General features: G+C 43.7%; 1 protein-coding gene across 5 annotated transcripts in view; it reads left to right on the top strand.

Annotated features, from left to right (window-relative positions):
* GRIA2 (glutamate ionotropic receptor AMPA type subunit 2) overlaps positions 1 to 13,791 on the top strand; it is a 325,307-nt gene that overhangs the window by 304,743 nt on the left and 6,773 nt on the right. The gene's annotated exons all lie outside the window — the stretch shown is intronic.

The following is a 13,791-nucleotide window of genomic DNA, read 5'->3' as shown; positions in this document are numbered from 1 at the left end:
GTGCATCAATGCACGCGAGCCCTGGGAAAGATGGTAGCTTCTTACGAAGAAATTCCATTCGACAGGTTCCATGCAAGGATCTTCCAGTGGGATCTGTTGGACAAGTGGTCCGGGTCGCATCTTCAGATGCATCGGCGGATAACCCTGTCTCCAAGGGCCAGGGTGTCGCTGTTGTGGTGGCTGCAGAGTGTTCATCTTCGAGAGGGCCGCAGATTCGGCATACAGGACTGGGTCCTGGTGACCACGGATGCCAGCCTTCGAGGCTGGGGGGCAGTCACACAGGGAAGAAACTTTCAAGGACTATGGAAAAGTCAGGAGACTTCCCTACACATAAATATTCTGGAACTAAGGGCCATTCACAATGCCCTAAGTCAGGCTAGACCCCTGCTTCAACACCGGCCGGTGCTGATCCAGTCAGACAACATCACGGCGGTCGCTCATGTAAACCGACAGGGCGGCACAAGAAGCAGGATGGCGATGGCAGAAGCCACAAGGATTCTCCGATGGGCGGAAAATCATGTGTTAGCACTGTCAGCAGTGTTCATTCCTGGAGTGGACAACTGGGAAGCAGACTTTCTCAGCAGACACGACCTCCACCCGGGAGAGTGGGGACTTCATCCAGAAGTCTTCAAAATGATTGTACACCGTTGGGAAAGGCCACAGGTGGACATGATGGCGTCCCGCCTCAACAAAAAGCTAAAAAGATATTGCGCCAGGTCAAGGGACCCTCAGGCGATAGCTGTGGACGCTCTGGTAACACCGTGGGTGTACCAGTCGGTGTATGTGTTCCCTTCTCTGCCTCTCATACCCAGGGTAATGAGAATAATAAGAAGGAGAGGAGTAAGAACTATACTCATTGTTCCGGATTGGCCAAGAAGAGCTTGGTACCCAGAACTCCAAGAAATGATCTCAGAGGACCCATGGCCTCTGCCGCTCAGACAGGACCTGCTGCAGCAGGGGGCCTGTCTGTTCCAAGACGTACCGTGGCTGCGTTTGACGGCATGGCGGTTGAACGCCGGATCCTGAAGGAAAAGGGCATTCCGGAGGAAGTTATCCCTACGCTAATTAAAGCTAGGAAAGAAGTGAACGCAAACCATTATCACCGCATATGGCGGAAATATATTGCGTGCTGTGAGGCCAGGAAGGCCCCAACGGAGGAATTTCAGCTAGGTCGATTTCTGCACTTCCTTCAGTCAGGGGTGACTAAGGGCCTAAAATTGGGTTCCATTAAGGTCCAGATTTCGGCTCTATCGATTTTCTTCCAAAATAGAACTGGCTTCACTGCCTGAAGTTCAGACTTTTGTTAAGGGAGTGCTGCATGGTCAACCCCCGTTTGTGCCTCCAGTGGCACCGTGGGATCTCAACGTGGTGTTGGATTTCCTGAAGTCGCATTGGGTTGAGCCACTTAAATCCGTGGAGCTAAAATACCTCACGTGGAAAGTGGTCATGCTGTTGGCCTTGGCGTCGGCCAGGCGTGTATCAGAATTGGCGGCTTTGTCAAGCAAAAGCCCTTATCTGATTTTTTTATATGGATAAGGCGGAATTGAGGACTCGTTCCCAATTCCTTCCTAAGGTGGTATCAGTTTTTCATGTGAACCAACCTATTGTGGTGCCTGCGGCTACTTGGGACTTGGAGGATTCCAAGTTACTGGACGTAGTCAGGGCCCTGAAAAATATATGTTTCCAGGACGGCTGGAGTCAGGAAAACTGACTCGCTATTTATCCTGTATGCACCCAACAAGCTGGGTGCTCCTGCTTCTAAGCAGACTATTGCTCGCTGGATCTGTAGCACGATTCAACTTGCACATTCTGCGGCTGGACTGCCGCACCCTAATCTGTAAAAGCCCATTCCACGAGGAAAGTGGGCTCTTCTTGGGCGGCTGCCCAAGGGGTCTCGGCTTTACAAATTTGCCGAGCGGTTACTTGGTCGGGTTCAAACATTTTTGCAAAAGTCTACAAGTTTGATACCCTGGCTGAGGAGGACCTAGAGTTTGCTCATTCGGTGCTGAGTCATCCGCACTCTCCCGCCCGTTTGGGAGCTTTGGTATAATCCCCATGGTCCTTACGGAGTCCCAGCATCCACTTAGGACATCAGAGAAAATAAGATTTTACTCACCGGTGAATCTATTTCTCGTAGTCCGTAGTGGATGCTGGGCGCCCATCCCAAGTGCGGATTGTCTGCAATACTTGTATATAGTTATTGCCTAACTAAAGGGTTATTGTTGAGCCATCTGTTGAGAGGCTCAGTTATATTTCATACTGTTAACTGGGTATAGTATCACGAGTTATACGGTGTGATTGGTGTGGCTGGTATGAGTCTTACCCGGGATTCAAAATCCTTCCTTATTGTGTCAGCTCTTCCGGGCACAGTATCCTAACTGAGGTCTGGAGGAGGGTCATAGTGGGAGGAGCCAGTGCACACCAGGTAGTCCTAAAGCTATCTTTAGTTGTGCCCAGTCTCATTCCTGCAGAGCCGCTATTCCCCATGGTCCTTACGGAGTCCCAGCATCCACTACGGACTACGAGAAATAGATTTACCGGTGAGTAAAATCTTATTTTAGCGGTTCCCATCATAGGAATGTATTGAGCAGAGCATCTCTATTAACTCCTATGGGCTAACAGTGATAGGCTGAGCCCTGGGAGTGCAAAGCCAGCCAGGAAGCTGTTGCTATAGCAGCGGCTCCTGATTGGCTGGCGGGTCCCTCTAGTGACATTAGTCACATGGAGGGCCTGCATTTGTGTAGTAGAAGTGTATGTGAAAACATACACTTCTACTAGTCTGTTATGGTTGGGGTTAGGTGTGGTTTGTTATTTTTAGCCCTGTGGATGCCTACATGGACAGAAGAGGACCGATCTACACAATATATAGGTGAGTATAATTTTTTTTTTACAGATCACCTATGGATTTCTACTTAACAAGGGGACAGAGGGGCTCCGTGGGACAGTTGGTAAGTATATCTAAGTGTGTGTATATATTTAAGTGTGAGTGTGCATGAAAGTTGTACTATCACGGTGTGTGTGTGTGTGTGTGTGTGTGTGTGTGTGTGTGTGTGTGTGTGTGTGTGTCTTGTCTTTATTGTAATATTTCTTTTACAGGTGGAACCACAGGTACCAGTGGGCCTATTAACGTCCCGCATGCTAATGCTTATGGTCTTCCAAGTACCAGCATGCAGGAGAGGCTTGCTGTGACCTGTAGTTTCAAGGGTTTGGTATAAACATTTACATTTACTATACTATAGCTAATGGACAGTCTATATTTTCAAAAGGAATCTGGGAACATAACCTTCACTCCCAAATCTCCCATACACTCCCCATAAGGTTGCCAGTATATAATGTAGTTTATGTAGTTGGTTTAGAACGCAACTGTCAGGTAAGAAACTCACAATGCAAGTCAATGTTGTGCCATTCAAGGGTGACACCTGCGTCATCACAAAAGGAAGTCACTCTCTAGCTAAAAGAAGAATCACTTAATTGAATAAGCTGACATACAAATCACCAACAAGCATGACCTACGTATGTGGAAGATATATAGATATATAGTAGCTAATGAGCAGATGATGAAATATACTAGGTGTTTGAATGTCTGCAGATTTATTCCATTCACAGGTTTTTTTTTATAAATGAAATAATGGGCAGGGCAACACAATTACACAGGAAGTACTGAAATTGTACTACTATGGGCTACAGTTTGCAGAAATGACTGGGCGAGGGTTCATCTAAACCCCTACCCAGTAATGGTTGCCGTGCATGTGTGGTCAGCGAACTACGCATACACAGGGGTCCCTGTGTGTGTTCTTTCATATATTCCAGCAGTATAATTGCATATTGCAATGCAATATTGGGCACTGATACCATGCCCATATCACACTGCAAATATTGATAAGTGTAACTAAGTTCAAATGCGCCCACTGTGCATGTAATGTAATGAAGTCAGGAAGTGACTTGCTTTTGACCAAATCCAGGGGTCACTTCTCTCTGCTCATCCTACTGGACCTCTGTACTGCCTTTGACACTGTGGATCATCCTCTTCTCCTTCACACCCTCCAGACCATTAGCCTCTTCAGCACTGTCCTTGCTTGGTTCACCTCTTACCTCAATAACCGCTCCTTCTCAGTGTCTGCCTCCATCTCCACCATACCCCCTTCCATCCTCCCCTGTCGGTGTCCCACAGGGCTCTGTCCTGGGCTCCCTTCTCTTTTCCCTGTACACCTCTTCCCTGGGTGCGCTCATGATACGCAACTGTACCTCTCTTCTCCTGACCTCTTTCTCTCTGTACTCTCTCGGGTATCCAGCTGCCTTTCCGCCATCGCCTCCTGGATGTCTGAGCGCTCCCTGAAACTCAACATGGACAAAACCGAACTCATCATCTTTCCCACATCCAGGGTCTCCACTCTACCTAATATCTCTGTCACTGTTGACAACACTATCATTCTCCCTGTTCCCCAACTCTGCTGCTTGGGCATCACTCTTGACTCCTCCCTCTCCTTCACCACCCACGTTCAGTTTCTGGCTCAATCTTGTCGGTTCCAGCTTGGAACATCGCTCGGATCAGACCATTCCTCTCCCAGAGTGCAACTAAACGTATTATCCACTTGCTGGTTATCTCACGGCTCGACTATTGCAACATTCTCCTCACTGGCCTCCCACTCTCCCATCTCGCTCCACTCTGGTCTGTTTTCAACTCTGCAGCTCGAATTATCTTCCTATATTACCGCTGCCACCCACACACTCTGTTGAGCAACACACTTAGTTACGGCCATGCATGGTCCCCCCAAATAATAGTAAGGCCGGGCACACATCAATGTGTATCGTGGCCAACCAATATAATCATTTATTGGTCACCTGTACACATAGAATGATAAATCATGCAACAGTGCAATATATCATTCATAGGCTGCATTCAGCAGCATGCCGCCGCCTGCTGGTTCTTCACATCTGCTGTGCAGAACAGCAGTTGGGACAATCCCAAAGTCAGCGGATTGGAGCATGCAATCATGAGTACACATAAGACAATGTGTACAATATGCCGCTCAATCTCCGGGATTGGACAACATATCTTCTGATGTTTAACCTGCATAACAGTGATAAAGGAGGGGGACTCTTATCAGATTATTTCATGCACCCTATCCTATATATTATCAAACAATATGTGTCCACACTACACACCTATACAGGTGCCTCTAACAATTATAGGTCCTTTTCTCTCAGCAGCTGCAGAGCTGGCTCCAGAGCCCACCTGGAGTAAGCCTAGCACTGCAGCTTTAAGATGTCCATCAAGACCTGCCCCTTCTGAGACTGGGGATCTGTATCGGCCACCAGCTTCCTGGCACAATTGAATGCCCCTATTACCAGAATGGGAGCCCGGCTTGTCTACTCAGACTCCCAATTCATCTTTCACCCAGTGCCCTAACTTCCCACTGCAGGACAGCGTGGGGGAAGAGAAAGCAGTGTCTAGCCAGGCTCGCCACCTCAGCCCACCTGCACCGTGGTTGGAGGGGGGCAACAGGGTGCTGTCACAGGCCCCTGCACACCAGCAGCAATAACAGGTACCAGCTGGGCAGATAGGCAGGAGGGAGGACAGACGGAGGGATGCCGATGCTCTAGCTATCATGGTGAGAGACAGAAGGGCAGTATGTAGGCAGCTGTCAGTATGTCAGTAAAGACCACACACTGTACAATAAGCAGGATATCTGGCCAGCACTGATTGAATCAGTCATGCTTGTTGGACTATTTCAGCATGCCAAACCGACTGACTGGTCACGGCAATAGAGAGTACAATCACAGTATCTGGCAGATCAGCTGATATCTGGTGGATCTGCCAGATAATTGTAGTGAATATGCCCACCTTAAGCAGTAATGATTCACCTACTGTACAGAAAGGATGATTTATCACAGAAATATCTTTCTCAAGTATGCAGCAAGTTTGTCAGGTTGCCAAAATATATGGGTCTAATTTTGAGTCGCACGTCATACTGGGTCATACGCATCTTTGCAATCACACTGCCGCAGCCCTCCCACTAGTAATGGAACTTACACCTACCCCATTCTTGCTGCAGAAGATGCAGCTGAATATGGCGTCCACTGCGCATGTGCAGGACTCAAAATACAATAGGTCACATGGAACTTTTCTCTTATGTATGATCACCCCATTGCCACCCAGTAACACCCGTTCAACCATTGAGGAGAAAGAGCGGCTGCGACACATGAACAATTTGACCAAAAAATCATAAGATGCAGCCACATTCAGACTTGTGTACGACTCAGAATCTGGCCCCATGTGCAGATAACACTACTCAACAGCCATTTTGCATCTGACATGATATATATAAAGTTCCAGGTAATTTTGTGTGTAGAATCCAAATACACTATCAGAAATTGGATATCATGTCAGTTTTTTTAGATATTCTGGAAAAATATAACATTTGAAAATTAAAGTATTTAGTGCCCAATTAAAGGTTGAGTGCAATAGTCGATGGGATCGCACTGCTGCGCTCAGATAACCACTCCCCGAGCTGCCATTTAAAAATGTCCATTCCTGAGCTGCATCTGTAGATGTAATGTTGCATATATCACTGTTTCTTGCGCTATGCGGCAAGTATTGGCACCACGATGGATTCACCCTATGCTGTGTAGCTCTGACCCTGTCTGTAGACTGCTTCTCCATAGACCTTTTATGGCTTATGGCATTCCCATAAAACGCTGCTGACAGTCCTTTTCTTTCCAGACACCCACTGTAAATGCCAAGTTACCACCCACAAACGGACGCTTTCTGTTAATCACTTGCGTCTGAAACTGTAAAGGGCACATTTTCGTTATTTCATGCTTAAAATACTGTTGCGCACGCGTCGTGCTTATTTGATTCATGTGCAGTCTATTAATAATCAGGAACTGTGAATCCGTCTTCGTTTGTATCCAACCTTGAATCAGGTCCTTAATCACAGTAAGTACTTGGCTAGAATACCTTCTGTCTGTGCTATGGGGTGCACATACTGCCCAGACGCCTCATCCTCGTTGTCATCAGAATTCCCCTTCTCATCTTCCTCATTCTCTTCCATGTGCTTGTCCTAGGGCAGAACGCCCTCTTAGCACTGGATACCACATTGTTTTCTAGCTACTGTCCCACTATATCATAAAGAAGTGGCCGGAGAGAGAAATCTGTGTAGCTGGAGAGAAAAGGTCAAGTACACTCCATTGGTTGAGTCGCTTAAAGTCATTTTATCTCTGCTTCACATTAAGTTGGGCCTAATGAAGAATCTCATGAAAGCATATTTGTTGGCCCCCAAATAAGGAAACTGCTTACGAATGAAATATTTAACGCTAAATTGCTGAAAAATTAGTCTGCTGCTTGGTTCTCCATCAAGACTGCTGTGCTTGGTTTCTTAAGGAACAGAAAAGAGGCCAAGTACCTGTCCATCATGAATTAACTATTGGACAACTACAAGAACATGGGATGTAGAATGTCATTTAAAATTCACTTTTTACATTCTTATCTAGACTTTTTCCCTGACAGCCTAAGTAGTGTAAGTGATGAACAGGGGGAATGTTTTCACCAAGACATTCTGACAATGGAGCATTACTGGTTCCTTTTTAGAGAGACCAGTAAGATCCTATTTCCCTAAAGAAGAGTGACTTTATATTTTATCTATTAACAATTATATTACAGCTAATTTGGATTATTATGAGTTTCTGAAGTTTAGTTTCTGAAGTTTTTAAGCATTTCTATGATGTCATAAGTACAGGTTGAGTATCCCTTATCCAAAATGCTTGGGACCAGAGGTATTTTGGATATGGGATTATTCCGTATTTTGGAATAATTGCATACCATAATGAGATACTGTATCATGGTGATAGGACCTAAATCTAAGCACAGAATATATTTATGTTTCATATACACCTTATACACACAGCCTGAAGGTAATTTTAGCCAATATTTTGTATAACTTTGTGCATTAAACAAAGTGTGTGTACATTCACACAATTCATTTATGTTTCATATACACATTATACACACAGCCTGAAGGTCATTTAATACAATATGTTTAATAACTTTGTGTATTAAACAAAGTTTGTGTACATTGAGCCATCAAAAAACAAAGGTTTCACTATCTCACTATCACTCAAAAAAGTCCGTATATCAGAATATTTGGATATGGGATACTCAACCTGTACAGGGTTTTTCACTTGCTATTAGCCCCAAGGTTTCTCTTATAACTTTGAAACTAATTGATGTAATTTAGTGAAAATTGACATGGACATACCTTAGTCTATGAGAAATATGAGGAAGTCATAGCAAGCATTGGCAGCTCCAGAGGTGGGACTGGATTATTAAGAGTTTCTGAAGTTAAGTTTCTGCAGTTTTTAAGCATGTCTGTGATGTTATAGGTACAGGCTGTTTCCACTTGCTATTAGCCCAAAGGTTTTTCTCATAACTTTTAAATTAATTGACATAATTTAGTGACAATTGACATGGACATACCTTGGTCTATTAGAAACATGAGGAAGTCATAGCAAGCATTGGCAGCTCCAGAGGTGGGACTGCAGCACAGTCCAAAATTCAAATAGAGGACTCACCTACTTCCAGTGAGTACCAGCTGGCGATGTTTGGAAGTGTTTGGGGAGGCAGTTGGTGTGGCTCCCTTCTCAAGTCAGTAGGTGTTCCTGCTTCTGACAGTGGTGTTGTATACTGTATGTTCATATTCATTGTGTCTATGTGTTACGTGACAATATGAACAGGTACACAGTTGAACAATGAGTATTTATTGTCCAGACGTACTGGAAACCTGAGTCAATAAAGGCATGCCAGAGACAATTTATTGAGCAGTTTGGAGGTCAGAATCCTGACCTTACAGCACTGGATTTCTTCCTATGGGACATGTTAAAAGGAAAGTGTGCCACAACAAGCCATGGACTCTCATGGTACTGAGAGAAAACATTCAGCGAGAAATTGAGACTGTGCCTCCCGATATGTTTGTTAACTTAAAACCTTCCATAACATGGAGCGGCTCATTCAAGCTTATCTGGATGCTAATGGCAAACACTTTTAACACTTGCTATGACTTCCTCATGTTTCTCATAGCCCAAGGTAAGTCTGTGTCAAAGGGGGTCATTCCGAGTTGTTCGCTCGCAAGCTGCTTTTAGCAGATTTACTCACGCTAAGCCGCCGCCTACTGGGAGTGAATCTTAGCTTCTTAAAATTGCGAATGACGTATTCGCAATATTGCGATTACACCTCTCTTAGCAGTTTCTGAATAGCTCCAGACTTACTCGGCATCTGCGATCAGTTCAGTGCTTGTCGTTCCTGGTTTGACGTCACAAACACACCCAGCGTTCGCCCAGACACTCCTCCGTTTCTCCGGCCACTCCCGCGTTTTTCCCAGAAACAGTAGCGTTTTTTCACACACTCCCATAAAACGGTCAGTTTCCACCCAGAAACATCCACTTCCTGTCAATCACATTACGATCACCAGAACGATGAAAAAGCCGTGAGTAAAATTCCTAACTGCATAGCAAATTTACTTGGCGCAGTCGCAGTGCGAACATTGCGCATGCGCACTAAGCGGAAAAACGCTGCGATGCGAAGAATTTTACCGAGCGAACAACTCGGAATGACCCCCAAAGTTCAGTAAATTATGTCAGTTACTTAAAAGTTGTAAGAAAAGCCTTGGGGCCAATAGCCATTGAAGCACCCTGTATTTTATAAATGAATACGATGAGAATATTTCAATTCTATAGAGATTAATTAAAATTTTCACCTATCTTACTTTTTTCAGATATAGCTATTACCACTTTTGTTATTTGTGTGTATTTAATAAATGTGACATGACAGAAACAATCCAGTTTTTCCACTGAATTTGGTATTCCTACATTAGGCAAAAACACACAATCACATGCCAGATGCAGAAAATTTGTTGAGTAGTGTAACTGGACTTTTATTACACAAGGTGTAAGACACTAATAATATATAGGACCCAACAGAGTGGTCTACTTATATAAAGAACTGCCAGTAAAACCAGGAATGAGTGTACCAGAGCTATTCAATTGTCTGCATTGCGTCCGGCATTTAAGTTGGGAGATACAGTTTACCGCTCCAAATGCCATGGGTTTAGTTATGGTAAATGTCATTTTCCACTTAAGTGCCGGGCACATGATGATGTTAGTACATGCGGTAAGCCCGCAACTAGCATTTTGGCAAAAGTTTACTTGGATTTCTGCTCACACCTCAAGAGGGTGCAAGCAGAGATCCTCTAGTCGCGGGTTTACAATGAGGCCAAGTGAATAGCTCTAGGCACTAATTCCTGGCGATAATCCAGTTGAATTCCTTTCATTGTCTATGTATATGGTTTGAAAGAAAATCATAGTAAATGAGAAGCTCATGCAATGAAGTGTATTCTGGTTGACTACAGTGACAGCGAAGAAGATACAGAATTATGCACCATGACCCCAGTAAAGGTAGCTATTACCACTAGTGTGATGATTGACAAAGAGTCTCTGTCCTTGAAAGTTCAGACTCAGCAACAAGCTTAATCAGAAACAGAGAAAAACAAGTAACATTGACATTGAATTAGATTATTCAGTAACTGAAGAGCTTGTCTATATCATTTGAAAAATACCGCAACCTGAGCCCAAACCACAGTCAGGGATGGGAATACAAAGGCTGCTTATCCAAGAGAATCACGGGAGTAGTGCTGCTGAGGAAGAGATTGATGGCTTATGTACTGACATATTGTACTGTACATAGAGCCGCAGTACACTGTTTATGGAGCAGAGTAGAGCTAGGGCTAAACTCCTCCTCAAAGATGGCAGAGGATTCTCTCAGGGAGGTGTTGAAAGAACAACTCAACATTCTGCATGGCAATGAGTACTCTCACTGACATGTGTGCCCTCACTGAGGCAAATATAGATGGAAAAATGATATTGCTACGCTCCTTTTGCATGTTTGGTTTAACACAAGGGTTAGGGTTCTAATCTCTTAACAAGCTCGATACTTGGGAACTCATAACCAGGTTATTCTAAATGCTAAAACTGTTGTACTGTATATGTGTAGGGGTGTTGCTACATTGGTAATAATGTTAAAATAAGGTAAAGAAGACAGGAAACTAGAAAATGCCAATTTACAAGAAGTGTGTGGATGCAACTGAAGCAGCTATTATGATTTTCTGTAATATAAAGATATGTTCTTTAGCTTCCACATACCTGAACAATGTATTATCTGCTTCTAACACCAAATGAGAAATTCAGCATGAGCCTCCAAAACAAACCAAACAAAGGTTTATTGAAAAGAAACAGATAAAGCATATACTGTATCACGATTTCAAAGAATTTTAATATTCCTGAAGCTCTCTTAAGTCTATTTTAAATACATTTCCAGATTATGTCAAAAACGTAAATTTGTTTAGAACAAATAATTCTACAAAATAGATTGTCTGGGACCCAAAAATTTTTGGATCTCAGATTTTTCTGTATTTTGGAAGATTTGCATAACATAATGAGAGCTTGGGGATGGGACCTACAGTAAGTCTAAACACAAAATGCATTTAGGTTTCATATACACCTTATATACATAGCTTGAAGGTATTTTTATACAGTATTTTAATAATTTTGTGCATGAAACAAACGTTGAACATTGGGGGTCATTCTGAGTTGATCGCTCGCTAGCTACTTTTAGCAGCCGTGCAAACACATAGTCGCCACCCACGGGGGAGTGTATTTTCACTTTGCAAGAGTGCGAACGCCTGTGCAGCCAAGCGGTACAAAAACATTTTGTGCAAAACAAGACCAGCCCTGTAGTTACTTATTCTGTGCAATGATTGCAGTGACGAAGGTCCCGGAATTTATGTCAGATACCCACCCTGCAAACGCCTGGACACGCCTGCGTTTTCTCAAACACTCCCAGAAAACGGTCAGTTGACACCCATATACACCCTCTTCCTGTCAATCTCCGTGCGATCGGCTGTGCAAATGGAATCTTCGCTAGATCCAGTGCACAGCAGCAATGCTCTTTGTACCTGTACGACGCGCATGCGCATTGCGGCGCATGTGCAGTTTTGCCGTTTTTTTATCTGAACGCTGCGCTGCGAAAATCAGCAGCAAGCGATCAACTTGGAATGACCCCCATTGAACAATAAGAAAGAAATGGCATTCAAAATAAAAACAAAAAAAGTGCATGGCAAAAGTGTAAAGAGGGGTAATTAAGTAATATGCATATAACAGAAAGAGTTGAATAATTATTGTTAAATTACCATTGAATACAAATTGGTAGAGGACATTCACAGATATTGAAGTTTCCCTATTGTATGATTGGGTGTAGTAGATATGTTTGATGGTCACTATGGGGTATATTCAATTGAAGTCGTAAACTGCCATCTATCGAAAAGACGGCAGTTTTCGACTTTTTAAGGTCGAATCCTGATTCGACCTATATAATATTTTGTTACATTTTTCGACAAGTCGATAAATTTGACTTTTCGAAAAGAACGTGGATCGGCGGAATAGCTGCCGATCCACGTGTTTTTGTCGAAAACGGACAAATCCGACAGGTTTTGGCCCCCTTTTCGACCATCTCAGTCCGACATGATGTCGGATTGAGATGCGGACCCAGAGGAGGGAAGGGGAGGGAGCCGCAGGGTGACGGGGGGAAAGCCGGCGAACATACAGGGAGATCAGCGCTACAGTAGCGCTGCAGCTGGATGTCACTCACCCGCCCGACCTCACGGCAGCTTCTACCCGGCTCCAGCACGCTGCTGGAGCCGGGTGGAAGCTGCCATGAGGTCGGGTGGCTGAGCGACATCCTGCTGCATTGCTACTCCGTAGCGCTGATCTCCCTGTATGCCCGCCGGCTGTCCCCCCGCAGCTCTCCCCCCTCTCCTCCTCTGGGTTCCATCTAAATTCGACTTGAAAAAGTCAAATTTTAGATGGGATTGAATAGGGGTTGTCGGATCCATTCCGACAAATACATGTCGGAATGGATCCGACTATAATTGAATATACCCCTATGTCTACATTCATCATGTCGACATGAATGTTTTCTTCTAATACTTACCCCAACCCTAGTGTTAACTCTAGCCTCCTGGAAATTGACCTTATGGCAATGACATTATGATAGTGTCAACGTTTACAATGTTGACATTCTGTCATTGTGGATATTTTACATGTACAGTATCAACTTTAATAATGTTGTCATTTTGACCATATTGACATCATCATTGTAGACATTCAGCTATCAACATTTTGAAGGGTGACATTGTGACTGCATACCTTTTGATTCTGTTGCTCTTAATGGACTTTGCTTATGAACTATCATCTTGCATTAGAACATTTAATGACGCTATACTAGTTACAACTATAGAATGTTTAATTTTTTCAGTTTATTTATTGATTTTAGGTTGTCTTAAATTATCCATTACTGTAAATAACATATAATCTAGATCTCTACATGTTTTGTGGTCTATTACTTAATACCAAGATGTAATCTATCGGAGCATCTGCTGCTCTAAGGGTGGAAGCAACTAATACCTTCTGTACCCCATATCATCAGCCACAGGAACATAACGTTTAGCTGGCCCATCTGTTGCTCATAGCATGCAGAATAAATGTTGGCACAAAGGTAATTCTAGTGTTAGCAAGTTCTATTAAGTGCTAATGTGAAAAGAACACTGTCTAAATTGGAAAGAAAGTTGGCTTTCTGTGGTGGATATAAGCCTTTCGCATGAAAGAACCAGTATACTGGCCTGTTACAAATGTTTTATGAAAGCATACATGGGACTTAAGCTCCAATAATAGTAATAATGATGA

This window comes from Pseudophryne corroboree, chromosome 1 (genome assembly GCF_028390025.1).
Source record: "Pseudophryne corroboree isolate aPseCor3 chromosome 1, aPseCor3.hap2, whole genome shotgun sequence".
Classification (NCBI taxonomy): Eukaryota; Metazoa; Chordata; class Amphibia; order Anura; family Myobatrachidae; genus Pseudophryne; species Pseudophryne corroboree.
This window is presented reverse-complemented; position numbering and strand designations above follow the sequence as displayed.